The following is a 27,403-nucleotide window of genomic DNA, read 5'->3' as shown; positions in this document are numbered from 1 at the left end:
TGTTCAAGGACATTTTTGTTGTTGGCAGTAATGCTCAGAACTCAGGGGAAATCATTAAAATAAAACAGTCTTCAAGATGAAGCAAATTACCCCAAATGCATTTTTGAATCAGATGAGAACATGTTAGTGCAAGTGCACTTTGAAGCAGAACACTTGACTAAGACACAGAGAAGCATCGATAGTATATTCATAAGTGTTTGCTGGTTCTTTAGAGTATCACTGATTGCATCTCTTCTCCTTTCTTCAGAACGTTCTCAAAATAGGTATGATTCCAGTCTCCAACTGAACTGAGCCACCTGGTACCCTGTCCTAGGAAAACAAAGGTCTCAGATCCCCAAGAAATTATTAGGACATAAGGAATATATCATAGGCATACTTTCAGGTACGCAGACCACATGAATGTTCTTGACAAGGTGAAAGAAAAAAAATGTTTTAATCCAAGAGGGAGAATGTGAAACTGCCACCTTCAGCAGAGTAAATCCGGTGCCTCAGTGCATTTGCCAAGAATATTCACAAATGATTCAATTGTCTCTTTGTAAATGCTCTTTAGGAAGAATATGATGACTGCTCTTTTTTCCCTTGGGTTACATTAGTGAAAGTTTGTTCTGTGGTTACCTCATGGAAGTGTTCCCCTGAGCTAAAATCTGTATTACAGAATACAAGGGGAACTTAAAAGTTTCTTCTCTATAACCTGATGGTGGCTGTTTGTCATTCTTTTGGATCCTGCTGTATTTTGGAGACTCCCCTACGTTTTGAGGCAGAGCCCTTAGCCATTACTGAAATTGAAAACATCTTCTTAGCCTTCCTTGTTGCTTGGTACAGTCCCGATAGACTTGGCAACTTGTGCAGCAGAGGCCTCCTTGGGATTTTGGCAGGCAGTGGCTTCAGCCATGGTGGTTCCATCTAATTTCCAGAGGAAGCAGTGGCGGTTGAACTGATGTTGATCTTCAGCCAGAGTCTTGTCCTGGACATGTCGGGGCTGTGAGCTGAGGTGCCAGTGCGCAGTAGTAGGACCTCAGTCTTGTAAGTTTAGGCATTGGCTGCTGAACTCCCTAATTGAGTTCTCAGGTCCTCCCAGAGTTCTACAAGCTACTCAAATCTATTTCAGTAAATTCCTTTTGTTTGTAAATGAGCCACAATTGTTTCTGCTGCTTATAGCTAAGCACTCTGAATGATAAAAACCTTTCTATCCAAACTGTCACCAAATATTGTCATTTCATGTTTCAAAATGGCTCCTGCCACACACAATTTATCTCTTTAGACATGATTACAGCAACAACTTCGCAGTAAATGTGATACCTCTAGTCTTTTTTTTCTCAATCTTCTCCCATGATTTATCTTTTAGTCATCATTCTAAAACACTGGTTCCATGTTGCTTTCCTCTATTTAAGAACTAAAATAGTACTTCCTTAGTATCTCCTAAAAGTTATGAAGCTTTGGAGTCAGACACATATAAGCTCAAACTCTTTATTTTAGGTGATATGACTATGTGGATGATATTTCAGTTTCCTGAACCACAGTCTCATCTTTAAATGAGTATAATAACCTACACTGTTGTTTTTGTTAGGTGCTGTCAAGTCAGTTCTGACTCACAGCCACCAACAGAACCAAACACTGCCCGGTCCTGCGCCATCTTCACAATCATTGTTATGTTTGAGCTCATTGTTGCAGCCACTGTGTCAGTCCACCTTGTTGAGGATCTTCCTCTTTTCCTCTGACCCTGTACTCTGCCAAGCATGATGTCCTTTTCCAGGGACTGATCTCTCCTGACAACATGTCCAAAATATGTAAGATGCAGTCTTGCCACCCTTGCTTCTAAGGAGCATTCTGATTGTCCTTCTTCCAAGACAGATTTGTTCGTTCTTTTGGCAGTCCATTGTATATTCAGTATTCTTCACCAACACCACAATTCGAAGGTGTCAGTTCTTCTTTGGTCTTCCTTATTCATTGTCCAGCTTTCACATGGGTATGATGCGATTGAAAATACCATGGCTTGAGTCAGGTGCACCTTAGTCTTCAAGGTGACATCTTTGCTCTTCAACACTTTACAGAGGTCCTTTGCAGCAGATTTACCCAATGCAATGCGTCGTATGATTTCTTGACTGCCGCTTCCATGGGTGTTGATTGTGGATCCAAGTAAAATGAAATCCTTGACAACTTCAGTCTTTTCTCCATTTATCATAATGTTGCTCATTGGTCTAGTTGTGAGGATTTTTGTTTTCTTTATGTTGAGGTGCACTCCATATTGAACGCTGTGGTCTTTGATCTTCATTAGTAAGTGCTTTAAGTCCTCTTCACTTTCAGCAAGCAAGATTGTGTCATCTGCATAATGCAGGTTGTTAATGAGTCTTCCTCCAATCCTGATGCCCTGTTCTTCTTCATATAGTCCAGCTTCTTGGATTACGTGCTCAGCATACAGATCGAATAGGTATGGTGAAAGGATACAACCCTGATGCACACTGTTCCTGACTTTAAACCACTCAGTATCCCCTTGTTCTGTCCAAGCAACTGCTTCTTGATCTATGTACAGGCTCCTCATGAGCACAATTAAGTGTTCTGGAATACTCATTCTTCGCAATGTTATCCATAGTTTGTTATGACCCACATAGTCGAATGCCTTTGATAGTCAATAAAACATGGGTAAACATCCTTCTGGTATTCTCTACTTTCAGCCTGGGTGCATCTGACATCAGCAATGATATCCCTCGTTCCACATCCTCTTCTGAAGCCAGCCTGAATTTCTGGCAGTTCCCTGTCAATACACTGCTGCAGCCGTTTTTGAAATAACCTACACAATGTACAGTCATTATGAAATTTAGTTAAATGACATGAAAAAATGCAGAATAACGTAGGCTGCTTGTGTTTCAAATCCTGTCTCCATCACTTAATAGCCTTGTAAATTCTGACAAGTTATTTAACCTTACTATGCCAGAGTTTTCTCAGCTGTAAAAGGGTGTAAAATAGAACCTAACTCATGCATGTAAAATGCTTGGAAAAGTGCATGGCGTAGACTAAGTGCTCAGTAAGTGTTGATGTTATTATCATAAGTAAAACATTCAGGTAAAAGTAACACTGATTTCTTCCACCTTCTCTTCCTCCATTCTTTTTTTCTTGTCTGTATTCTTGTCATTTTCATGCTTAATCCCACTTTCAATCCAGATAGACAAAGATACTTGGTTTTCCTATAAGTTTATCCACATTCCAATTTTTAAAGACTGTTCAAGGCCCTGTGCATTTTCTTGGAAGCCTTAATTATATACGTCAACTGATTTTTTTTTCCTCTGATTTAATTTTTATGGCACATAAATTTAACTCTTGGATTTTTCTTGAATGTGTGTTAGTCTAGCTTAGAGTATGAGGTCCAATGTCTCCTTCGGTACTAGTCATAATAGTTGGTCATTAAATACATGGTCCTGAGTTAATCACTTTGGAATTACTTCCAGGTTCTCATTTCTAGCTTGTGGTTCCACTATCAGTTTAGTTATCTCAAAATAGGATAAAGCAATTAACAAGCAGTGGTTGCAAACTAGGAGAAAGTTGTGTTCCTTTCTGTAGAAATAATATTTCAAAAGTGGTTGAATTATATGTTTGTTGTTAGATGCCCTTGAGTCAGTTCCAACTCATAGTGACCCTGCATACAACAGAACGAAACACTACCCCATCCTGAGCCATCCTCACAATTGTTACGCTTGAGCCCATTTTTGCAGCCACTGAATCAGTCCATCTCATCGAGGGTCTTCCTCTTTTCTGCTGACTCTTTGTTAAGCATGATGTCCTTCTCCAGGAACTGGTCCCTCCTGAAAACATATCTAAAGTACATGAGGCAAAGTTTTGCCATCCATGCTTCGAAGGAGCATTCTGACTGAGCTTCTTCAAAGGCAGATCTGTTTATCCTTCTGGCAGTCCATGTTGTTGTTGTTGTTAGGTGTCATCCAGTTGGTTCCGACTCATAGCGACCCTACATACAACAGAATGAAACACTGCCTGGCCCTGCGCCATCCTCACAATCATTACGCTTGAGCCCCTTGTTGCAGCCACTGTGTTAGTCCTTCTCGTTGAGGGTCTTCCTCTTTTTCATAGGCCTTCTGTTTTACCAAGCATGATGTCCTTCTCCAGGGACTGATCCCTCTTGATAACATGTCCACCCTTGCTTTTAAGAAGCATTCTGGTTGTGCTTCTTCCAAGACAAATTTGTTCGTTCTTTTGGCAGTCCATGGTATATTCAGTATTCTTTGCCAACATCCCACGTCAGAGGTTTCAGTTCTTCTTTGGTCTTCTTTATTCATCATCCAATTTTCACATACGTATGATATGATCGAAAACATCATGGCTTGAGCCAGGCACACCTTAATCTTCAACGGGACATCTTTGCTTTTCAGTAACAAGAAAACACCCTGTCGTCGAGTCGATTCCCACTCATAGCGACCCTATAGGACAGAGTAGAACTGCCCCATAGGGTTTCCAGGGAGCGCCTGGTGGATATGAACTGCCGACCCTTTGGTTAGCAGCTGTAGCACTTAACCACTATGCCACCAGGGTTTCCTTGCTTTTCAGCAAAGAGGTCTTTTATAGCAGATTTGCCCAATGCAATGTGTCTTATGATTTCTTGACTGCTGCTTCCATGGGTGTTGATTATGGATCCAAGTAAAATGAAATCCTTGACAACTTCAATATTTTCTCCATTTACCATGATGTTGCTTATTGGTCCAATTGTGAGAATTTTTGTTTTCTTTATGCTGAGGTGAAATCCATACTGAAGGCTGTGGTCTTTGACCTTCCTCGGTAAGTGCTTCAAGTCCTTCTCACTTTCAGCAAGCAATGTTGTATCATCTGCATATCTCATGTCATTAATAAGTCTTCCTCCAATCCTGATGTTTTTCTTAATATAGTCCAGCCGCTCGGATTATTTATTCAGCATACAGATTGAATAAGTACAGTGAAAGGATACCACCCTGGTGCACACCTTTCCTGACTTTAAACCACACAGTATCCACTTGTTCTGTTCCAATGACTGCGTCTTGATCTATATACAGGTTCCTCATGAGCACCCCTAAGTGCTCTGGAATTCCCGTTCTCTGCAATGTTATCTATCCATGATTTATTATGATCCATACAGTTGAGTGCCTTTGCATAGTCAATAAAACACAAGTAAACAGCTTTCTGGTATTCTCTGCTTTCAAATAGGATCCTTCTGACTTCAGCAGTGATGTCTTTGGTTCCACATTATTTTTGGAATCTGGCTAGAATTTCTTGCAGTTCCCTGTTGATATACTTCTGAAACCACTGCTGAATGATCTTCAGCAATATTTTACTTACATGTTATATTAATGATATTGTTGGATAATTTCCAAATTTGGTTGGATCACCTTTCTTGGGAATAGGCATAAATATGGATCTCTTTCAGTCAGTGGGCTTCCAGATTTCTTGGCATAGATGAGTGAGCACTTCTAGTGCTTCATCCGTTTGTTGAAACATCTCAATCAGTATTCTGTCTGTTCCTGAAGCCTTTTTTTTTTGCCGGCGCCTTCAGTGCCAGTTGGACTTCTTCCTTCAGTACCATTGGTTCCTGATCATATGCTCCCTCCTGAAATGGTTGAACATCGAACTCTGTGTATTCCTTCCATCTTCTTTTAATGCTTCCTGCGTCGTTTATTATTTTCCCTGTAGAATCCTTTGGTATTGCACCTCTAGGCTTGAATTTTTTCTTCAGTTCCTTCAACTTGAGAAATGCCGAGTGTGTTTTTCACTTTTAGTTTTCTACCTCCAGGTTTTTGCACAGGTCATTATAATACTTAGTCTTTCAGAGCCATGCTTTGAAATCTTCTGTTCAGCTCTTTTACTTCATCATTTCTTCCTTTTTCTTTAGCTATTCTACATTCCGAGCAAGTTTCAGAGTTTCTTCTGGCATCCTTTTTGGTCTTTTCTTTCTTTCCTGTCTTTTTATTGATCTTTTGCTTTCTTCATGTCTGATGTCATTCTACAAATTGTCTGGTCTTCGGTCATTAGTACTCACTTCATCAAATCTGTTCTTTAGACAGTCTCTGAATTCAGGTGGTATATACTCAAGGTCATATTTTGGGCCTCACGGACTTATTCTAATTTTCTTCACCTTCAACTTGAACTTGCATATAAGCAATCGGTGTTCTGTTTCGCAGTCAGCCTCTGTCCTTATTCTGACTGATGATATTGAGCTTCTTCATTGTCTCTTTGCACAGGTATAGTGGATTTGATTCTTGTGTTTTCCATCCTATGAGCCCCACATTTATAGTTGCCATTAATGTTGTTGAAAAAAAGGTATTTGCAATGAATAAGTTCTTGATCTTGCAAAATTCTATTATGCTATCTGCGAGTCTGCTTCTATCAGAAAGGCTGTTTTCCAACTACCAACACTTCTTCTTTGTTTCCAGCTTTTACCTTCCAATCACCAGTAATGATGAATGCATCTCGATTGCATATTTGATTAACTTCAGACTACTGAAGTTGGTAAAAATCATCAATTTTTTCATCTTTGCCCTTAGTGGTTGGTGCATGAATTTGAATAAGAGTCATGTTAACTGGTTTTCCTTGTAGGTATATTGATATTATCCTATCACTGACAGCGTTGTGCTTCGGGAAAGATCTTGAAATGTTCTTTTTGACGATGACGGATTCCTCTTCTATTTATCATTCTTGGCGTAGTAGACCATATGATTGTTCTGATTCAGAATGGCCAATACCAGTCCATTTCAGCTCGCCAATGACTAGGATATTGATCTTTATGCATTCCATTTCATTTTTGATGACCTCCAATTTTCCTAGATTCATACTTTGTACATTCTACATTCTAATTATTACTGGATGTTTGCAGCCGTTTCTCCTCATTTTGAGTTGTACCACATCAGCAAATGAAGGCCCTGAAAGTTTTACTCCATCCACGTCATTAAGATTAACTCTATCTCGAGGATGCATTTCTTCCCCAGTTGTATTTTCAGTGCCTTCTGACCTGAGGGGCTCACCTTCCTGCACTATCCCAGACAATGTTCCACTTCTATTTATAAGATTTTTACTGGCCAGTTTTTTCAGAAGTAGACTGCCAGATCCTTCTTCCTAGTTTGTCTTAGTATGGAAGCTCCATTAAAACTTGTCCACCATGTGTGTCCCTGCTATTATATGAAATACCAGCTGCGTAGCTTCCAGCGTCACAGCATTACACAAGGCCCCACAGTATGACAAAATGACTGACACGTGGGGATGATGTAGCCGTGCATTTTTATATTTTAAAAAGGAAGCTATAAACAGCATGAACAGCTTCGGTGAGCACAAGTAACTCATCAGAAAAATAGATGGAATGGTAATTTGCATGTCATATAGAGACAAATGGAAACCCTGGTGGCATACTGGTTAAGTGCTATGTCTGCTAACCAAAGGGTGGGCAGTTCAAATCCTCCAGGCTCTCCTTGGAAACTCTATGGGGCAGTTCTGTTCTGTCCTATAGGGTCGCTATGAGCTGGGATCGACTCAATGGCACCAGGTTTGGTTTTTTTATTTTATAAAGACAAATGTATAGAACTATTTTTATACATTATTTACAATGTAATATATAATGTGTAAATATACATTATAATGTAATGCTCTTGAGTTGTTTTTATTCCTTTTTTTTTCCAGCTGAGTATTTGCTTAGGAATTAGTTCTTGGGGAAGGACATCGTGCTTGGTAAAGTAGAGGGTCAGCGAAGAAGTGGAAGACCCTGAAATGAGATGGATTGACATATCGGGTGCAACAGTGGGGTCAAGCATAACAACAATTGTGAGGATGCCACAGGACCAGGCGGTGTTTCGTTCTGTTGTGTGTAGCATTGCTTAGTCAGAACTGACTTGACAGCACCTAACAAGAACAACAGCGACAGTTTGTAAAAAGGGTGTCTAAAACTGTGATTGGCAGAAGAGTTTATCTAAAAGTATCTTAGCTCGTTACTAACCATTATTTTAAAAATACTTTAAGCAGACCAAGCCACTTAAGATTTTATATGATTTTTTTTAACAATTAAGAGATCTTATGACACCAAATTTCAAGAAAATTTTAATTATTAAAAACAAAAACTGTGCCAAACAGCTAGACACCATAAAGTGAAGATAAGGAACTTAATCACTAAGATTTCACAACAGTAAAATATTACAAAGAAAATTCTTGGTGTAGTTGTACTTTGCAAGGAATATGTGAGAGCTGAAAATTAGGAGTATATACACACAGACAATAACAAGAGAAATGGGCATTATTTTTGGAGAAGATCTGAGGACGCTAAGATTTCTAACTAAATGTCGTCATCTTTGAAAATGGGGTGTGTAATCTTATCAACTTTTCATCTACTGTACAGATTCAAGTAACACTTTATCTTAGGCAGAGTTTTGCAATCCCTCAGCAATTGTTAAATGTCAGCTGAAATGGGAAGAGTCCTAATAGGTGTAGAGAACATTTGGGATCCGAATAGAAGGAAAAATGTATATTCACACGAGTCAATATGTAATATGTAAGGTATAATATGTACTACATGACTTATAATGTATAACAATATGCATACTATGTACTACAATTTATTTTATATTAATGCCACATATAGTTTGTAAACCCATTGCTTTTGAGCTAATCCCAATTTATAGCGACCCTATAGGACAAAGTAGAACTGGCCATTGGGTTTCCAAGGCTGTAAATCTTTACAGAAGCAGACTGCCATATCTTTCTCCCACAGAGTGGCTGGTGGGTTTGAACCACTGACCTTTTGGTTAGCAGCCAAGCAGTTTAACCACTGTGCCACTGGAGCTGCATATAATATACAGTGTTTACTAATATACATAAATATTTATTTATATTCATATATGTACCAGTTGCCGTCGAGTTGTTTCCAACTCATAGTGACCCTATAGGACAAAGTAGAACTGCCCATAGGGTTTCCAAGGCTATAAATCTTTACAGAAGCAGCCTGCAGCATCTTCCTCCCACAGCACAGCTGGTGGGTTTGAAATGTGCCGACCTTTTGGTTAGCAGCTGAGCATTTAACCATTCCTTATATAACAGCTATACCACTGTTTTCCCATGCATTGTATGTATGTATGTGTACATAGTATATAGTTTGTTAGTTTCCTAAATATACAGGTGGCCTGACTGTTTGAAATAGTAATCTTCCTGTGTTTTCCTCATAGGTGAAAATATTAGCATAGACCCTTATCGAGAGAGTTTAATGTGAATTTCTGTGAAACATAAACATCCCATATTCAAAAAAAGGAGGCGAGAAAGGAGCCCTATGCTGGAGTCACTCTCTGGGTGTATCCCCTGAAGTGTGTGTCCATGGTGGTTTGGTTTTCTTCTGTTGGCCATGGGTGGTGCTCCCATGAGCTGTGTTTCTCCTTTTTTTTTTTTTTTTTTTTTTATTGTACTTTGGATGAAGGTTTACAAAACAAACTAGTTTCTCATTAAACAGTGAGTATACATATTGTTTTATGACATTGGTTAACAACCCCACGACATGTCAACACTCTCCCTTCTCAACCTTGGTTCCCTATTATTAGCTTTTCTGTCCCCTTCTGCCTTCTAGTCCTTGCTCCAGGGCCAGTGTGCCCCTTTAGTCTCATTTCAATTTATGGGCTTGTCCAGCCTTTGGCTGAAGGGTGAACCTCAGGAGTGACTTCATTTCTGAACTGAAATGGTGTCCAGGGGCCATACTCTCATGATTTCTCCAGTCTCTGCCAGGCCAGCAAGTATGGTTTTTCTTTTTGAATTGGAATTTTGTTCTACATTTTTCTCAAGCTCTATCCGGGCCCTTCTATTGTGATCCCTGTCAGAACAGTCAGTGGTGGTAGCTAGGTACCATCTACTTGTATTAGACTCAGTCTGGTGGAGTCCAGTACAACTAGGTAGTTGTAGATGGTAGATGTGGTCCATTAGTCCTTTGGACTAATCTTTCCTTTGCATCTTTAGTTTTCTTCGTTCTCTCTTGCTCTGGAAGGGGTGAGACCAGTGGAGTATCCTAGATGGCCAGACACTGCTCACCAAAGTAGAGTGTAGAGCATTTTCTTTATAAACTATGGTATGCTGGTTGAGCTAGATGTTCCGCGAGACCATGGTCCCCCCAGCCCTCAGCCCAGCAATTCTTTTTTGTTTTTTTTTAAGTGCTCTATCTGTTGATGCTTCTGTCCTTTTCTGGTATTTGTACGAGTTACTGTAATGTTTTTAGTTTCCCCCTTTTCTGCTTGCATTTGTCCCAGGTGCAGTTTACTCAGGTGTGGGAGGCGGGGCAGAAGGAAATGTAGAGCTCAGGGTTAAAAGTGACTTGGGCTTTCAGATGTAGGACATTGCACACGTCATACTGGCCCTGATAGGCATGTACTCAGTGTGGTTACAATAGAGGAGGAAATTTTAAAACAAAACAAAACAGATTTTGGACAGTTTAAAGAATAAATGCAAAATGTACATACAACATTCTGCCATAAAGAAGGCATTTGAAACTAGTTTCAGAGTAAGATGATCATAGAAGAGGTAGGCTGATGTTTGAGGTCTGTTACATTGTGTTCCTAGATGACAAGGCTAAAGCAGAGGCTCTAAGTAATTGTTTTGCTTTTTTTTTTTTTTTTTCTTTTTAATCAAGGTGAAAGAGCTTTAGAATGTAAGGGTAGAACAAATCTTTCTAACAGAAATTTGCAGCCTTTGTTGAAATAATGAGTTAAGTCTTAAACAGTGCAGTGGTTCCGAATTGAGTCCAGATTTGTTGCTCAGGGAACTTGGAACATCATTCGTCAGCTTTATAGATAAAAAGAATTGAAGAGATTCTAAGAGATTAGAGGCAGTTTTCCAGAAGGAGTAATCGAAAAGTTTATAAAGTACCGATGGATAAATTTAATCTCAAACCCTAGCAAAATTTCAAAACAGACTATAAAACTGAGCACTTAGAAAAGGTAGCAGTGTTAATAGGAGATGGCTTGACTTCCAGAACAAATCATGCTGTACTAACTTGACATTTCTTTTTAAACAGTTACTTGATTGAGGATGTAGGGATTTCTGTTTATGTGATGAGACTGGATTTCAGCAAGATATTTAAAAAAAAAAATCTTACGATATTCTTTCAGAGAAGATGGGAAAATATGGGCATCTTGGAAATGGTAAGCTTCTTTCTAGTTGTAAAATTAACCCACTGAACAACTGACTGGGAAGTTTCTAGTAACGTGTTGTAAGGTTCCGTCATTGGGCCCTTCCTTGTTCAGAAGTTGTCCGTGGCTTGGGTAAAGACACGAAGACCTATTTGTCAATTCCATGTATATCTAAAGTAGAGGGATGGCTAGTAAAGGGCAAAGCAGGGAGGTATAGCACAGACGTTGGAATCACACAGTCTAGGTAAGAATGTTGATTCTAAAGCAAATTACTTTTAAAGTCTTTTGGAACTCTGTTTCTCGTCTTTAAAAGAACAACCAATTTGCCATGTTACACATCATAGTAAATACCCAACAAATGTTAACTGAGTTCCTCCTTGGTTGACAGAATAAAGATAAATATTTCAAGCAACTGAAAAGATGGTCTAAATTAACACGCAACCCTTATTATTACAAATATAAAATACACCATTTCTTTATTGAAAATTGTCACTTATACAAATACATTTGTGCATGAGTGAGAGATGCTGAGGGGCTTGTTGATTGGTTTTCAGGAAACAGTGTAATTTTGCTGTCAAAAATCAGCTTCAGTCCAGGCTGTGTCAATAGAAACATGGTTTAAATATGAAGGAAGTACCATACCTAAACCATGGCTCTTTGATCACATTATTTTGAAGGAAATATTGACAAAGTGAGATTGGTCCAGTGAAGGATCCTGATACCATACTCTTTGAAAAATGATTGAAGAAATGGAATATATTTAACCTGGAAAGAAGATAAGGGGATTCTTGAGGTATGTATATGATAGACTTGCATGAGGTTGAGAGATTAGAGGTTTTTTGCTTGGGTCCAAAATGTACAGCATGGGTCAGGTGGTACTATTTACAAGGAGAATTAATATTAGAAAGAGCTTCCTTGAAATTAAGCTACGCAGATTATGGATCCTGCCTCAGTGGAGGTGGAGTTCATCATTGCTCAAGATTTTCAAGCTGGATAAGCACTCATCAGATATGAATAGGTGAGATTACTGAATGAGTTGTGGGAGGCTCTCAGAATTGGAGTTGTGTAGACAGATCATGCAAGACCTCTAGAAACTGGACTGATCTCTCTGGTGGAGCTGAAAATCTGGGCAAATTTTCTCTTTTAGGGAAAGAAAGAAAGGTTCAGGAGAGTCTAACCCAACCCAATGCCCTCGAGTCAATTGGCAGCATGAAAATCAGGATTTTGGAGTGTAGGCTGGGGACTGCAATTAGGAATAGCATAAGAATAACTTCAAGTAACTTAAAAAAAAAAGTTAAACATGACATGTGTCTTAATTTCCTAGAGCTGCCATAATAAAATACCACAATGTGGGTGGATTTAAAGAACAAAAATTTATTGTCTCACAGTTCTGGAGGCTGGAGGTCTGAATTCAGGGCATGGGCAGGGGAAAGATCCTTTATTGCCTCTTTCAGCTTCTGTTAGTCCTTGTTTCTTGGCACTCCTTGGCTTGTAGACCTTGTAGACATATCCTCATATCTGTAGACAGGTCCTGGAACAAGGCACTTTCCTCCAAAAATAATTGATATTTTGTTCTGCCAGGCACCTGGGGGCACTTTGAATCTGTCGTTATTGTTCGGTGCCATCAAGTCGGTTCTGACTCATAACGAGCCACCCATTGCCAGTACTGTGCCATCTCCGTGACTGTTGGCATATTTGAGTTCATTATTTTGCCTGCTTGTGTCAGTCCATTTCATTGAGAGTTTCCCTAGTTTCCTCTAAGCCTCTACCAAAGATGATATCCTTTTCTGGCAATCAAATACCTTGGACAAATGTGCTGCAAAAGACGTTTTAATGTGTTGAAATCAAAGGTGTCGCTTTGATAACCAAAGTGCACCTGACCCAAGCCATGGTCTTTTCATTTGCCTCGTATGCATGTGAAAGCTGGACAATGAAAACGGAAGACGGGAAGATTGTGTTGCTCACATTGTGATGTTCGCAAAGCATATCGAATATATAGGTAGTCCTCAACTTACAGTGGGGTTCCGTTCTGACAATTCTGTCGTAAGTTGGTTCTGACCTGAGTCAAATACCTCATTTTTTTTTTTTTTTTTTTAGTTTTCATTATTTTGCCTTTTATTATCAGTAGCTTTATAAATCTGATCTTCATTTGTCTTTGGGGGTTGGAAACATTACATATAATCTTACAGATATATTTTAATACATGTATACATAAAAAAATACACAAATCCTGCAAATATACTCCAACAATGAAGAAGAGTTGGACAATGTTGACATTTTATCAGTTTTGGTAATAACTCCACTTGTGGAAGGTTCTGGATCATCTGGATTATCCCTGGGAATGGGGATGGCATTTCTAGTCAGAAAATTCATGAGAGTTGTCTGTATGGTCCTTTTCTTCTTTCCAACAGCAGCTCCCTGGTTCCCAAATCTGCCTGTTGACTTCAGCAAAGTGATGAACATTTGGGTCGATGTTTTCAAGTAACCAAAGCCCCTGATTTGTTTAGAAAACTAAATCTATACAGCAGTGTTTTGAATAGTAAATCATAAAATCGAACATCTTCGAGTGAACATCTGAGAATGATAACATCGCAAATTATGTGCTGCAGCGTTTTATGCAGTACATATTACTGAGGATAAGATGATAAAAAACAAAAAAAAAAGACAGTCTTAACTGTGGTTCGTTCTAACTCAAGCGTGTCGTAAATCACAAACTACCCATACCGTGGACGGCCAGAAGACAAACAAATCAGTCTTAGAAGAAATCCAACCAGAAGAGAGGATGGTGAGACTTTGGCTTGCTTGCTTTGAACACATGATCAGGAAAGACTTTGAGTCTAGCATGAACCAAATTCAAGGCTTGAGGGATCCTAGCAATGCCAACGTGGACTGCGTATCTACCCTAACTCTATTTTGCTGGTACCATGAGTTTATTTATACTTCTTGCAAGTTGAGTTTGTTGTGGGGAGGCACTCCTGTTAGGTACCTACCCTGTGTCAGCCTGGGACTTTGATTTCAGTCACTCCCTACTAGTGAGGTCGTCAAGACAGTCATTCAGATTTGCAGGAATTTTGTTTTTATTTAGAATTTGCAAATGCCTGTAGGAAAAGGTTGCTTCCATGCTAGCTTACCTTTCTGGGATCTTGTTTTTCCTTCAGCTTTAACCTGATAATTTCCTATTATCTTGTCAGCTCTTTTATGCTCTGAAAGATAGTTATTAAAAAAATTAATTACCCAACATTTTTTCAGATTTTTTTTCCCCCCAGTGGACGATGATTGGCCTGAAAACCTAGTTCATCATTACTGGAAACTGCCAGTTCTCCAGTGATTCTTTACCAGGGTTGTACATTAGAAACAAGTAGGGACTTTTTTGTTGTTGTTCCAGAATACACATACCTGGGCACCACAGCAGAGATTATAATTCTATATGTCTATAATCCATTGCCATTGAGCCTATTCCTACTCATAGCAACCCTATGGATAGAGTAGAACTGCCTCTTAGGGCTGAGCGGCTGGTGGACTTCGACTGTCAGCCTTTTGGTTAACAGTTGTTGCTCTTAACCACGGTGCCACCAGGGCTCCATGTATGTCTACAGGGCATGACAAATTTTTATTCTTAAAAACATCTCAGGTGATACTACTCTGCTTAAAAACATCCCAGGTGATACTATTCTGCAGTACTGATTCAAGAATCATTGTATAAGGAAAATAAAAATTAAAAGAAACAATACAGACAATTGTGATATACAAATTTAGATCAGATTCCAAAAAACCAGCCCACTGCCATCAAATCGATTCTGACTCATAGCGACCCTATAGGACAGAGTAGAACTGCCCCATAGAGTTTCCAAGGAGCGCCTGGTGGATTCGAACTGCTGACTTTTTTAACCAAAAGCACTGTAGCAGTTGTAGCACTTAACCACTCCACCACCAGGGTTTCCTTGCCATGTAATACAAACCACAAATTTCATTAATCACTGAAATGGTTGTTAAAAATAAGTTTTCAGTGGTGATATTAGTGTGGTTTATTAACTACCTCCATCCTTCATGTGAAAGATGTATAAGAATCTTTCAAGTCTATAACTAACACCTTCAGAGTAGAGGTCTAGAATTCTAATAAGTCCACACAAAGGAGTATTCTTTGTCCTGCTCTGAATGGAGAGTTAGTCAATCCTGCTGGAAAGGTGAACCTTTCTCGCAGGGTGGCCCTTGGGGTGGCTCAAAAGACAAAGAGAGGGGAGTTAAGAGTCTTCAAGAACAGGTGATGTGATACCTGAATACTAATGCATCCTTGAACTTCAGGTAGAGTTCAGTCCAGGACTTGTTTTTATTAAAAAACATGTTATACTGATTATCCAAGGCTACCAATATGTTTACTTAAGAATTGGACCATTGTCACTGGCCAAACTGGCTTAGGTCATTTTATAGCACCTCTTCTTTCCCTCCCTCCCTTCAAGAACCTTGTTTAAGGAAAGTCACTTCTCTTGCTTGCAAGGAGAAGGAGAACCCTTATGTTTTACAGAGGAAAGATCCTGTTATTCATTGCATTCTTTGTCCCCTTTTTTCACTTCTTAGATTACTGGCTAATATAATGATATCATTGATAGTATCAGCTTATCGCACAGGTGATAATCATAAAATAAGGCATGAGAACTCTCAATGTTCAGTAGTTTGGGGCCATTTAAGTAGAGGCAGATGTCTCATCTACTGCAGTAAACTCTGAGAGCACTCCAGACTTCTAGAGAAATGAAGCCGAGATATGGTTTTTGAGTGCCGTTAATTCTCCCACTTATTTTTCCCAACAACCATATGAGGAATGTGTTCTTGTTCCCATTCTGCTGATAAGCAAGCCAAGGCTCAGGTGGTCCTAAATAATGTCATGAATTTGGGCAATCTGCCCAGGACTTTAAATGCTTAATGCTTTTGATACACCACTGTGTTGCTTCCAGTATTTATTGATGTTTATTATGGTTATTTCAAGCCAATGTTCCCAATTTAAATTATGTTTAACAATATATACCTAAGGAGGCAAGGAAGTGTGTTCTCTAAGTTAGAAAAGTTTCAATAGTTGCTGCTTAAAAGAAGGGGTGAAAATGGTAATTTAAGGTAAAACATGAAATCTAGATAACAAAAGTATGTCTAGAACTACCCATTCTATCTGAGTTTTGGTTAGGAGAAATATTTACTGTGTAACTATATAAATGGAAGCTATCAAAACATAAACGACCAAGAAGCTGTCTACTTCCAAGGTAAATAGATGTGTTACAAGGGATCTAGAAAGGCTGAAGAACAAAATAGATTGACTTGTGTTGTAAGGCCTGACAAAATGGAACTAGTAGATAGTAGTCAACAAATAATTCACCAATATGAATTTTAGCTAACATGTTTAAGAAGATGAGAGAATTCCAATTGGTGAGATTTAAGTGTCATGTTAAAGTGATTTGAAGTGCAGAAGCTGTTATGCCAAACCACCTATGCAAGACTGAACTGCATATAGTCTCTTATTGGCGTAACTCAGTGACTGTGCAAATCATAATGCAGAACAGTTGCTCCAATATGAATAAGGAGGGAATTTGGGGTTGGCTGAATAGAATGTGGATTTTTACAAGGAAAAATAAGAGAACTATTGAAAATGGCCATCATACAAAAATAGTAAACAATGTTTCCTGTCCATTGACTGAACACAATAGTCTCTTATTTAGTAGCATAGGAGAAGTCTGTATTTCTCAAGCTTTTGCATGTGTTTACAGTCAAGGGTATGGTTGGCCGGACTATTTTAACTATAAATCTCTGAATATGAAAAAAGTCAAAATTAATTTTTATAAATAGAAGGTATTTTGCCAATGACTAATATGCTGTTTCTGAGTCATAAAGAAAATATATCTATAAAATCTTCTCTATGAGTGCTCTCTTTAAGATTTCTCACTTGGTGAATTTTGCCCCATGCACCAGCGTTTCACTTACATGAATTGATACCTTATGGCACACAGTACCAATGTCCATCATCCTGCCTGTGACTCTCAGAGTTTCCACATCCTTGGTGGGCTGTCGTATTTTTGGATCAAAGTACAATGTTGAACGTTTTAGTAGAAGCTCTCTCTTTTGTGCCAAGGTGACTCCCAAACTTATTGAATATTACTGAGTTGCACAACCTCCAAACTATGGCAGAACATAAAAAAAAGAACATGGAGGGGTAGTAATGCAGTCTATGGTGGCTTCTGGGATGTTTACATTTTTTTTTGTAAATTAGTATCATGACAGTGTTTAGAGTTATCTAAAGTTTGAAAATGCAAAATGCTTAATTTTCTAATAGGAGGAAGATTGCAGTTTTTAAATTAATTAGGGTCCATTGCATGGGCCTGGTGCTTTCCACACATCAGTGATTCACATGCTCTTTCAGATGAATTTCATATTTATTTGAAATATTCACAATTACTTTCTTCTTAAAAATTTTCTCCACTTTTGTTTGCATTCTGATAGTTTGCCTCTTCTTCCTAGCACTTTTCAGACATACCGTCTTTGCACAGAATCTTAATGTCATGTGTTAAGTACAATTGTGAAATACCTGGAAAAAAAACCAGTGGTTACAACAGGCTCCTTAGACTGGGGAACATTGTGGTGGTTGAGATCAAAATGACTACTGTATGACTAATGAGTACCATTTGTAAAATACTGAGACACTATTGCTCTTGAGTGTGGTCTTATTCTTATGTATGAAAGTTTGTAAGTTGAGAGTTCAGAAACATGGGAACTTCTGTATTTAACAGTATGTTTCTACTCCAAGTGAATGTGTTTATTTCAAATGAATGTAAAATTACAGCAGAGAAAATAATTGCTGTAACAGGAGGATTCTTTTCTTCAAGAGTTTAGATCCTAAAATTAGCACGTACTCCATCAGAGAGAGGCTTCTCTTGGTTCCAGATCTGAGTGCCCTGGGGGAAGGTGGGCCTCATGTGTCCAGCTCTGCTGATTTTTAAAGAGAAATCAGAAATCATGGGACATTTCCCAGTTTGTGAAATTATGTGACATTTCCCAGTTTTTTAAATACTGGCCAAAAAAATATAGTAGGGACTAACACAACAACTTTGTAGCGCTTTCTTCCTCTGCTTTAAAGGTCAGTTGATGAATTGTGTTTTTAAAAATATGATGTAAATAAATACTGATATTGCAGTTAAGCTCCAGTTATATGTTTGCCAAATGTCTGTATCTGTGTCTGTGGACATTCCTGTACATTCCTCTCTCTACTTGGCTCCCTCAAGAAGAGAACAGTCATTTACTAACGAGAGGTGCTTAGGTCTCTGACCTCCTGCTGAACTGCCGACCATCTCTGAAGTTTTTCTTTCAGGGCTTGCTGTATCTCAATGGTTTTGACAACTCCTGTAGCCATCTTAAAGTCAGTCTATACATCGACTAAGGTTTGCCTTCCTCTTGCTGCTCCTGATTATTCTTTTTCTCTGGTTTTTGCTTCCCTCTTTTTCTTCCACATTGAACAGTATTACTCATTGAAGCATCTTCTTTTTTCTCTTTCTCCTTTTCCATGCTCTTATCCCTCTCTCGGTAGAAAGAGATTTTAATTTTCCCCTTAGGAAACTATAATTTTGGCAGAAAATTGCTAGCTTCCAAGCAGTGCAATCAGAAAGAGAGGCACACCCAGGAAACAAACCTTGCATCCTGGCATTTCATAGCTCCTAAGAACAGCAACTCATCTTCGTTCTTAGGCCTACCATTCTTCTGTGTTTTCAACTTCAGAGAATATGTATCAACACGAACTACTTGGTAGCCCAAACCCCAAACCTGGCAGTTGTCCTGACTCTGCCATTTCCACTATCCACACTCCACCATCAACTCCAAATCTTTGGCCCTTCTCCTTATCCCCACTTACTCTGCCTTCTGTAAGGCTCTCGGCACTTCCCGTTTGGATTGCCTCCAATCTGTTTGTCTGGTCTCCACTCTCACTCCCTTGTAGCCAGTCTTTGAAAAACCTCGTTTATGATCATGCCATGTTTCTATTAAAAAATCTATTAAGCTTTTCTGTGTCCAAAAAAATGAAAAGTCTTTGGTGTGGCAACCAAGGAGTATTCCATACTTCCCTCTCCTACCATTTTCATTAAATATGTTTTGTTTTAGCCATACTCAACAATTACTAATTCTCATGGAGTACCATATATTGTCACATTTACCATATGTCTTTGTCCACCTACACCTCATACTTCAAAACTTAGGTTAAATGACACTTTCTCCATGAAGCCTTCAGGTTGGGCAGAGTACCCCTCATCTGTGCTTCCGTAAAACCCTGCATTTGGCTTTATCATTATGCAGAGACAGTGTGCTTCTCCAGCTTCCTCATTAGACTGTGAGCTCCTTGAGGTCGGGATATGTTTTTCGGCCCAGAATCCCTATATGTCCAAGCACTGTGCTAGATCCCAAAGATGCCGAAACAGCCAATGGACTTTGAGTTTTTCATTCCTTTAAGATACAGAATATTCTAATTTAATAGCAATAAGACATATGGACTCTTGATTTTTATTAAGAGTCATATATATGGTCAATTCATTTGTCCTGTATCTTTTTTTCAGTCTTATTTTTATAATTGATTTTATTTCATTTTTTGTTATTGTTGAGAATATACAACAATTGAACAATTTCTACATGTGCAACCCAGTAGCACTGACTACATTCTTTGAGTTGTAGAACTATTCTCACTCTCCTTTTCTGAGTGCCTTTCTCATTAACATAAACACATTGCCCCCTAAGTTTCTTATCTAATCTTTTGAGCTGTTATTGTCAATTTGATTTTATGTAGATCTTAAAAGAGCACAATGCTCAAGGCAGATATTTGTTATCAACAATTATTCTTTTTATATATTTTAAAACTTTAGGGCTACGTTCAACATTTTTTAGTTTTTTATCTACACAGACAAATAAATCCAAGATTAAAACATGAAGATTATATAGTATGAAAAAGAAAAAAAAGAAAAAAAAAACCTTGTGTGTGATCAGTCAATTCCGACTTATGGCGACCCTATAGGACAGAGTAGAACTGCCTCGTAAGGTTTCAAAGCAGCAGCTGGTGGATTTGAACTGCCAACCTTTTGGTTAGCAGCTGTAGTTCTTAATCACTGTGCCATCAGGGTTCCTAATATAGTATGGGGGACTTCAAAGACAAATATTTTATTTTATTATAGAGCATTAGAGTTAAGACAGATGATAAAAATGAGTCTTTAGGCACTCTGCCCTTTTCATCAAGTTCACGAATCATTAACTCACTGATAAAGGGTATTTCCTTATGAGGAGTCCCGAGCCTTTCAGATAATTTCTGAAGCACCCCATCAGTCAATTCTGGGGCTACCACTCTGTTTTTATCACTGTCAGATATCTTTTTCCAAAGGACTTCAAACTTTCTAATTATGTGGTAGAAAACCTGGCCTGCAATGAAACATAGAAAGGGACCTATGGCATAGCTCCTGAAAACATATGAGTGTCTGCCTTAGTCATCTAGTGCTGCTGTAACAGAAATACCACAGATGGGTGACTTTAACAAAGTGAAATTTATTCCTTCACAGTGTAGTAGGCTTGAAGTCTGAATTCAGGGTGGCAGCCCTAGGGGAAGGCTTCCTCTCTCTGTTGGCTCTGGAGGAAGGTCCTTGTCATCAGTCTTACCTTGGTCTAGGAGTTTGTCCATGCAGAAACCCCGGGTTCAAAGGACACATTCTACTCCTGGTACTGCTTTCTTGGTAGCATGAGGTCTCCATGTCTTTCTGCTTACTTCTCTCTTTTATATGTCCAAACAGATTGACTTAAGACACAATCTAATCTTGTAGATTAAGTCCTGCCTCATTAACATACCTGCCACTGATCCCACCTCATGAAACATCAAAGAGGTAAGATTTATAACACATAGGAAAATCACATCAGGTGACAAAATGGTGGACAGTCACACAATACTGGGTTTTGGGAGGACACAATTTAATCCACAAGAGTGCTCAATATCGACACTGGTCCTACTTCCATTAAGAAGGATAGAGATGAAGGGTAGACACTGGCAGTTCTGTTGGATGTTGTGTCTTGCTTTACTGTTCCAAAGAAATATCTGTGCTATTAGGGGTTTTATTTTTTTATTTATTTAATATTTCTCTTACTCTTGAAGTTTAATTGGTAAAAGATGAAAAACTGTATGTAAATTTTAAAGTTGTTCCCAAAAAATGTTAAAAAAACTTCAGTATACCTTAATCGTCAAGTAAATCTTAATTTAAAAACATAGAAAGTCTTTATACATAGTACAGAGAAAGAACACTTCAAACAGACTTTGGCAGCATGTGTCTTTGTTTCTAAATGTAAAGTTTTTAAACATAGCTTGGTACAACAGTTTGTTAGAGCTAAAATTCAGTTTGTGTCATTTTAGGAAAGCTAAACATTATTTCTCTGTCATATGTCTTTGAAATGATATCATATGTTCTAGAAACTCAATGGGGTATTTAGAGTGCCAGTACTTGCTAGAGGAAAAATGCATATGTATAAACATTATAGATTTGAATATAGATTACTTATGATTATATATAAACATTATGTTTTTCTTATTTTTTCTCATGTTTATGAAACAGTAATGTCACAAATGGACAATAACTATGGAAATTAAATGATGAATGTGTTAGATAATAGATATATTATTTACAAATCAGTCACTCTGCTACCTGGACAGCATGAGGCCAGCCTGATCAGGTGGAGAGCTAAAGAGAAACCTGGTTGTTCACAGGGTTCAAAGAAAGCCAAAGTCTGGAAATGAGCTCAAGGCTTACTGCTGAGGAGGAATCTGTCTCAGCATACTCAACAACTAGCAGAAAATATGTACCCAGGTTATCAAGACAAGGCTCACAGAGTCAACAGTTTCCTTCAGGTTAAAACAAGGCAATGTTCCTGGGAGTTAGCGATCAACAACCAACCAGGAAGAACTCAAGTTCAAAGGCCAAAGTGTTAGCCCCAATTCGTTAGGATTCCCGTGATTTCAAATGACAGAAACCAGTTAAAGCATTATCCTTGGATGAACCTATTTGTACACAAAAACCCAAACAACCAGAGGAAATTTAGTTTTATCCAAGACTCAAACAGTGTTACTAGGGTTACTCCTCTTGGCTTCCTTGACCTGTCATTTTCTCAGATCTACACAGTACACTCCTAAAGTCCAGTTTCTCCCCATGTGACTTTAAGCCTCATATTCTTAAGCTACTATGCCAGGAAAGAAAACCGTCATTTCTCCAACTCTTGCCAAAAAATTCCCAAGTTTCATTTAGTTTGGATCAATTTACATGAAATACGCAATTCTTGAACTACTCATGATGACAAAGGTAACAGCATTATGCTGATTAGTAGGTTTAAGATACGCACCCCAGCTCTGCAGCATAGGGTAGAATCACTTCCACAAAGTTAATGTTTGATATGAAAACTCAGATAAAATAAATTCATTGATAGAAAAATATAAATGCGAAAATTGGCACTACCGAACAACCCAGTGCCGTCGATGGCTTGAGTAAATTATTAACTATTAAAAATGAATAACCCCAGCTCAGATGGCTTTTACAAGTGAATTGTGTCAAACTTTTTTTTTCTTCTTTTTATAATTTTTATTGTACTTTAAGTGAAAGTTTACAAGTCAGTTTCTCACACAAAAACTTATATACACCTTGCTACATACTCCCAATTACTCTCCCCCTAATGAGACAGACCGCTCTCTCCCTCCACTCTCTCTTTTTGTGTCCATTTCGCCAGCTTCTAACCCCTCTACCCTGTCGTCTCCCATCCAGGAAGGAGATGCCAACATAGTCTCAAGTGTCCACCTGATCCAAGAAGCTCACTCCTCACCAGCATCCCTCTCCAATCCATTGTCCAGTCCAATCCCTGTCTGAAGAGTTGGCTTCGGGAATGGTTCCTGTCCTGGGCCAACGGAAGGTCTGGGCGCCGTGACTTCCGGAGTCCTTCTAGTCTCAGTCAGACCATTAAGTCTGGTCTTTTTATGAGAATTTGGGGTCAGCATCCCACTGATCTCCTGCTTCCTCAGGAGTTCTCTGTTGTGTTCCCTGTCAGGGCAGTCATCGGTTGTAGCCAGGCACCATCTAGTTCTTCTGATCTCAGACTGATGTAGTCTCAGGTTCATGTGGCCCTTTCTGTCTCTTGGGCTCATAATTACCTTATGTCCTTGGTGTTCTTCATTCTCCTTTGATCCAGGTGAGTTGAGACCAATTGATGCATCTTAGATGGCTGCTTGCTAGCATTTAAGACCCCAGACGCCACTCTTCAAAGTGGGATGCAGAATGTTTTCTTAATAGATTTTATTATGCCACTTGACTTAGATGTCCCCTGAAACCATGGTCCCCAGACCACTGCCACTGCTATGCTGGCCTTGGAAGCATTCAGTTTATTCAGGAAACTTCTTTGCTTTTGGTTTAGTCCAGTTGTGGTGACCTCCCCTGTATTTTGTGCTGTCTTTCCCTTCACCTAAAGTAGTTCTTATCTACTGTCTAATTAGTGAATGCCCCTCTCCCACCTCCCCTCCCTCCCCCCTCTCCTAACCACAAAAGAATGTTTTCTTCTCAGTTTAAACTATTTCTCAAGTTCTTATAATAGTGATCTTATACAATATTTGTCCTTTTGCAACTGACTGTGATTTCACTCAGCGTGATGCCTTTCAGGTTCCTCCATGTTATAAAGTTTCATAGATTCCTCACTGTTCTTTACTGATGCGTAGTATTCCATTGTGTGACTGTACCATAATTTATCCATTCATCTGTTGATGGGCACCTTGGTTGCTTCCATCTTTTTGCTATTGTAAACAGTGCTGCAGTAAACATGGGTGTCCATATATCTGTTCATGTAAAGGCTCTTATTTCTCTAGAATGTATTCCAAGGAGTGGGATTGCTGATCGTGTGGTAGTTCTATTTCTAGCTTTTTAAGGAAGCGCCAAATCGATTTTCAAAGTTCCCACCAGCAGTGTAGAAGTGTTCCAGCCTCTCCACAGCCTCTCCAACATTTATTATTTTGTGTTTTTTGGATTAATGCCAGCCTTGTTGGAGTGAGGTGGAGTCTCATTGTAGTTTTGATTTACATTTCTCTAATGCCTAATGATCGTGAGCATTTCCTTATGTATCTGTTAGCTACCTGAATGTCTTCTTTAGTGAAGTGTCTATTCATATCTTTTGCCCATTTTTTAATTGGGTTATTTGTCTTTTCATAGTTGAGTTTTTGCAGTATCATGTAGATTTTAGAGATCAGGCACTGATCCGAAATGTCATAGCTAAAAACTTTTTCCCAGTCTGTAGGTAGTCTTTTTACTCTTTTGGTGAAGTCTTTGGATGAGCATAGGTGTTTGATTTTTAGGAGCTCCCAGTTATCTAGTTTTTCTTCTGCATTCTTAATAATGTTTTGTATACTGTTTATGCCATGTGTTAGGGCTCCTAACATTGTCCCTATTTTTTCTGCCATGATCTTTATCGTTTTAGATGTTATATTTAGGTCTTTGATCCATTTTGAGCTCGTTTTTGTGCATGGGGTGAGGTATGGATTTTGTTTCATTTTTTTGCAGATGGATATCCAGTTATGCCAGCACCATTTGTTAAAAAGACTGTCTTTTCCCCATTTAACTGTTTAGGGGCCTTTGTCAAATATCAACTGCTCATATGTGGATGGATTTATGTCTGGCTTCTTAATTCTGTTCCATTGGTCTACGTATCTGTTGTTGTACCAGTACCAGGCTGTTCTGACTACTGTGGCAGTATAATAGGTTCTAAAATCAGGTGAAGTAAGGCCTCCCAATTTGTTCTCCTTTTTCAGTAATGCCTTATTTATCCTGGGCCTCTTCCCCTTTCATATGAAGTTGATGATTTGTTTCTCCATCTCATTAAAGAAAGTCATTGGGATTTAGATCAGAATTGCATTAAATGTATAGATTGCCTTTGGTAGAATAGACATTTTTATAATGTTAAGTCTTCCTATCCATGAGCAAGGCATGTTCTTCCACTTATGTAAGTCTCTTTTGGTTTTTTGCAGAAGTGTACTGTGTTTTTCTTTGTATAAGTCTTTTACATCTCTGGTAAGATTTCTTCCTAAGTATTTTATCTTCTTGGGGGCTACTGTAAATGGCATTGATTTGGTGATTTCCTCTTTGATGTTTTTTTTGTTGATGTAGAGGAATCCAACTGATTTTTGTATGTTCATCTTGTATCCCGATACTCTGCTGAACTCTTCTGTTAGTTTCAGTGGTTTTCTGGAGGATTCCTTAGAGTTTTCTGTGTATATATATATATATGATCATGTCATCTGCAAATAAAGATACTTTGACTTCTTCCTTGCCAATCTGGATGCCCTTTATTTCTTTATCTAGCCTAATTTCTGTGGCTAGGACTTCCATCACAGTGTTGAATAAGAGTGGTGATAAAGAGCATCCTTGTCTGGTTCTGGATCTCAATGGGAATGTTTTCAGGCTCTCTCCATTTAGGGTGATGTTGGCTGTTGGCTTTGTATAAATGCCCTTTATTATGTTGAGGAATTTTCCTTCTATTCCTATTTTGCTGGGAGTTTTTATCATGAATGGATGTTGAACTTTGTCAAATGCCTTTTCTGCATCAGTTGATAAAATCATGTGATTCTTATCTTGTTTTATTTATGTGGTGGATTACATTAATTGTTTTTCTAATGTCGAACCATCCCTGCATGGCTGGTATGAATCCCAGTTGGTCGTGGTGAATTATTTTTTTGATCTGTTGTTGAATTTTATTGGCTATAATTTTGTTCAGGATTTTTGCATCTATGTTCATGAGAGATATATAGGTCTATAATTTTCTTTTCTTATGATGTCTTTACCTGGTTTTGGTATCAGGGATATGGTGGCTTCATGGAAAGAGTTTGGTAGTATTCCGTCCTTTTCTATGCTCTGAAATACCTTTAGTAGTAGTGATGTTAACTCTTCTCTTAAAGTTTGATAGAACTCTGCAGTGAAGCCGTCAGGACCAGAGCTTTTATTTGCTGGGAGTTTTTTGATTACCTTTTTAATGTCTTCTTTTGTTATGGGTCTATTTAGTTGTTCTACCTCTGTTTGTGTTTGTTTAGGTAGGTACCGTGTTTCTAGGAATTCATCCATTTCTTCTAGGTTTCCAAATTTGTTAGAGTACAATTTTTCATAGTAGTCTGATCTGATTCTTTTTAATTTCAGTTGGATCTGTTGTAATATTGCCCATTTAATTTCTTATTCAGTTTATTTGCTTCTTCTCCTATTTTTCTTTTGTCAGTTTGGCCAATGGTTATCAATTTTGTTGATTTTTTCAAAGAACCAGCTTTGGGTCTTGTTAATTCTTTCAATTATTTTTCTGTTTTCTATTTCGTTTAGTTCTGCTCCAAGTTTTATTATTTGTTTTCTTCTGGTGCCTGAGGGTTTCTTTTGTTGTTCTCTTTCTATTTGTTCAGGTTGTAGGGATAATTCTTTAATTTTGGCCCTTTCTTCTTCGTGTATGTGTGCATTTATTGATGTTATTTACCTCTGAGCACTGCTTTCGCTGTGTCCCAAAGGTTCTGGTAGGAACTGTTTTCAGTTTCATTGTTTTCTATGAATTTCTTTATTCCATCCTTAATGTCTTCTATAATCCAGTCTTTTTTGAGCAGGGTATAGGTCAGTTTGCAAGTGTTCAATTTCTTTTCCCTCTTTTTTCTTTTATTGATTACCACTTTTATGGCCTTATGGTCAGAGAAGATGCTTTGTAATATTTCAATGTTTTGAATTCTGCTAAGGCTTCCTTTATGACCTAATATGTGGTCTATTCTAGAGAATGTTCCACGTGCACTAGAAAAGAAAGTATACTTGGCTGCCGTTGTGCGGACTGTTCTGCATATGTCTATGAGGCCAAGTCAGTTTATTGCGACATTTAGATCTTCCATGTCTTTATTGAGTTTCTTTCTGGTTGTCCTGTCCTTCACTGAAAGTGGTGTGTTGAAGTCTTCTACTATTATTGTGGAGTTGTCTGTCTCACTTTTCAATGCTGACAGAGCCTGTTTTATGTATCTTGCAGCCCTGTCTTTGGATGCATAAATGTTCAGTATGGTTATATCTTCTTGGTATATTTTCCCTTTAATCATTATATAGTGTCCTTCCTTATCTTTTATGATGGATTTAACTTTAAAGTCTATTTTCTCAGAAATTAATATTGCTACTCCTGCTCTTTTTTGCGTGTTGTTTACTTGATGTATTTTTTCCCATCCTTTGAGTTTTTGTTTGTTTGTGTCTCTAAGTCTAAGGTGTGTCTCT

The 27,403-nt window shown here is 38.4% G+C and overlaps 1 protein-coding gene and 1 long non-coding RNA gene across 2 annotated transcripts in view; both read left to right on the top strand.

Moving 5' to 3' along the window:
- PRKD1 (protein kinase D1) overlaps window positions 1-27,403 on the top strand; it is a 399,928-nt gene that overhangs the window by 134,096 nt on the left and 238,429 nt on the right. The gene's annotated exons all lie outside the window — the stretch shown is intronic.
- LOC111750147 (uncharacterized) lies at window positions 57-12,714 on the top strand. Its single transcript, XR_002785289.2, has 3 exons — window positions 57-382; window positions 11,003-11,129; window positions 11,795-12,714. It is a non-coding gene; the product is annotated as an uncharacterized LOC111750147 (long non-coding RNA).

Source organism: Loxodonta africana, chromosome 10 (assembly GCF_030014295.1).
Source record: "Loxodonta africana isolate mLoxAfr1 chromosome 10, mLoxAfr1.hap2, whole genome shotgun sequence".
Lineage (NCBI taxonomy): Eukaryota > Metazoa > Chordata > Mammalia > Proboscidea > Elephantidae > Loxodonta > Loxodonta africana.
The sequence above is the reverse complement of the archived record's forward strand: the minus strand, read 5'-3'. Positions and strand labels throughout refer to the sequence as shown.